This window comes from Temnothorax longispinosus, chromosome 6 (assembly GCF_030848805.1).
Source record: "Temnothorax longispinosus isolate EJ_2023e chromosome 6, Tlon_JGU_v1, whole genome shotgun sequence".
Classification (NCBI taxonomy): domain Eukaryota; kingdom Metazoa; phylum Arthropoda; class Insecta; order Hymenoptera; family Formicidae; genus Temnothorax; species Temnothorax longispinosus.
This window is the reverse complement of record NC_092363.1, coordinates 14,050,862-14,054,193: the sequence shown is the minus strand read 5'-3', so window position 1 is coordinate 14,054,193 and position 3,332 is coordinate 14,050,862. Positions and strand designations below refer to the sequence as shown.

Sequence of the window (3,332 nt, the reverse complement as noted above, 5' to 3'; positions counted from 1 at the left end):
TTTACGCAATCCTTGACCCTTTCGAGGGCACTCGTTCTTCATGTGACCGTAGTCATCACATTCACACAACATCTTTCATTAACCCACTTTGTTTGCTGTTTTGTGTCAACTAAAGAGGCAGAACCTATCATGCTGGTTTTTGTACCTGGATGATTACTTGTCGTAGTTTGGGCACGATTAGCTTCAGCCTAAAGTATAAATGATTTTAGCAAATCATAGGTCAAACCCTTGCCAGTTTGGTTTTTTGTTATGAAATCGACTGATTGTACTTCCGGCACCTGATTCATAATTGCATTATACAAAGCATCACGTTTCTCATCATTGGACAAAGGTGTTGAACCCTGAATTGACTCATAATTGTGTACAATTTCTTCAAAACGATCCATGAATTGCATTGCAGTTTCGCGATTCGCATTATACTGAATTGAATATAATTGTTTTCGAACGCTTACACTCGTTACATTGACTTTACATCGTTTAAACTCTTTTAATTTATTTAACATTTCAACCGGATCTTTAATTTGCAGAATTTTTGTATGATAAAATAAATCAACTCTATTTATGAGAATGTCGCAAACTTTAAACTTGTGTTTTTCTTTCAAATTATCATTCAAACCTTCAGGCGGAGCAACTGTCTTATCTATAACATACATTAAATCAATAGTACGCAATTCCGATGCCAAAAACTCATAAAGTGTTCATATTTTACCCGCGGTTTTATAATCATGTTTCGTTCCACTGCGTCTTTACCAATCAATTGAATTTTGATCGCTTCTGTTACTTGATTCGCAAAACCGCGAAAATCAATTGAAGCAGTACTCGAGCCAGTCGTATTGTTAGTTACACCAGTCTTTGCTTCAGCATGTTCAGATTGACCATTATCTATTAATTTTTTATTACCGTCGTTCAATGTACTCGTCGTATTTGCGAATGTCCGAGGTACAGTCGTAATTTTACTATTAGAGGAAAAAGTCGCAATAGACTCTATTCTAGGTTTCTTCGCCCTCTCGTCATCCAGCTCGCGTTGTCTAAGCCATAGCTTGAAATTATCCTGCATTTTGGAATGCAAGTTTATCGTTGTGCTCATCATACGCTCCAGATGCTGGATTTTATTATCAAGCCTTCTTTCAAGGTTAACCGTCTTTTCGTTTTGATCGTTGTCCATCTGCATTGGCTTTTCCAAGGCTTGTTCCTTACTCTGGTTATTTTCCCGTTCAACACTGTCGTTTGAGTCTTTACGTCGATTCTCGTTCCCTCCGGGACCAGGTCCTCTGTTGCTTCTGGCGACACACCCCTGGTAATGTCGTTACCTAAATTATGAGTCGTCCGAAGCGGTGTGTTTTCTATCTCAGTGTCCACTGTCTTGTCTGTCGTTTCACCATCTGGATCAGCTAAAAGGGGCCTCTCTTCTTCACTATCGGTGATGTTATCTCTATTCACCTTAGCCTCAGTCTTTTTACTGCTTCTGGCGTCGCCGTTGTCTGGTTTGTGCTTCTGTTTTGCACTTGCCAGCTCTGCTCTTAAATCCTCCCACTCGTCTTTCAGAGATTTTCGGCCTTAAATAAAATTTACATTCGTTAACTTCTCGTTTTAGAATTGTCGGGTTATCTTCCGACTCGAAAAGATAATGACTGTGTATCGATTTGATAACAAAAGCCCGCTCTCAAGCCACTCGGACTGAACACAAGCTAGAGTAACTCAAGGCAGATTTGCTCTTTCACACCCGTTACTTCCGAGTGTTTCCGAGCAGACAAACCTAGTTGCTCCAGTTGCTCAGAAATGAACACAATTTCATTCGACCAGAACAACCCAGACAAACGGATTCGTGTGACTTTCATTGTAAACCTTTCCACACATAAACTGTCATTACCAGTCCTTTGTTAACATTGCAGAAATAACAATCGTTAACAGTCGTTACACAGTCGTAAGCAAAAAGAAAAATTGAAAATAAAAAGTACGTACTCGAATTGATTGTTTCACCAGACGAGAAAATCACAGTGAAAAACGCTTCGTCTATCTTGACCTCCGCTTCCATATCTTCACACGTCTCAATGAGTAATGCACGTCTGCATCGCTCCAATACTTTCTGAACCGTCGACATAATTTATTACAACTTAACCTCTTGTTATTTGTCAACTGTCTTTTGAGGTTAGAGTAACCTGCAACATATCGATACAACTATACCGGTAATCGTTTAATACCACTCGTATCGCCATCTATCGACAGAGGCGAGTTTTCGACTTTGTTTTCACGCACTCAACATGGCGTCACAATCAAGGTTTATCGATCAAACAATCATACACACAACGCTGTAAACGCCGCCTTTATCCGACTTTGTTCACAAGGCACTTTAACACTTTAATGCACACAGCAAAAATTTCAGAGTTTCTCTACCCTTAACTTTCCAGGAGACATACACAAGAAACAACAACTCATTCTCACATTACCTAACTTTCCAAAACCGGCACAAGGCCTCGTCAAACAGAACATTCAAGTTCTTCTCTTTTTCCTACTTTATTCCTTCCAAACGATTATCTAGGCGCAGCTGAAACGTGTCCGGGCCCATAACCTGTTGACAATTCTGTTTGGTTGGAAGAAGCAGAAAAACCAGAACTCGATATTTCTTGGAATAAGCTTCGTTTTATTGATTACACGCTTCGAACTGTACACTTTGTCAGCCATCAGACAACTAAACTTACCGCAGAGAAAGCGGAAGAAGAAGGAGGAGGAAGAATACTGGAGTCAAGCGAGCTTATAATAAATAGCGCAAAATTCAAATATTCCAACACTATCTATTACTGGAATGTTGATTATGTTTTCTTAAACAGATTGCTCAGTATTTCTGCTGGTATCAAAATTTTCGCTAAATATCTTGCATGAGATAGATGATGTACAATTGCAGCAATATGACAGCAGCATCCAATTGTTTGTAGCCTATTAGCGATCTGTTTAAGAAAACAATCAACATTCCAGTAGTAGACAGTGATAGTGAAGAAGATTAAATAAATCGTAGGTGTAGGGTGTAATGAGAGACGAGGGGTCTTACATTCAAAAAGCACCCCGATTTTACGGAAACGTAGTGAGAGGCGAGGGGACTCACGTTAAAAAAGCACCCTCATGTAGATGGGCCACGCGAATATACGTACGTACAGGCAGATACGGCTCGCCCGAATCTAGCAATCTCCTACTCGGGAATATGATTAGGAGTTAAACCACAACGCGCGAGTGTCGTATCTTGGGCTCTCTCGCGGCATCTTAGCGGAGGTGGTTCTCCGTATTATGGCTAAATCTTATTATAATCAGACTTTCATTCTCGTGTACAAACGCAAAGA

General features: G+C 40.0%; 1 pseudogene; it reads right to left on the bottom strand.

Moving 5' to 3' along the window:
* LOC139815422 (uncharacterized) overlaps positions 1-2,795 on the bottom strand; it is a 4,817-nt pseudogene extending 2,022 nt beyond the window's left edge.
* Between the last annotated feature and the right edge of the window lie 537 nt (positions 2,796-3,332).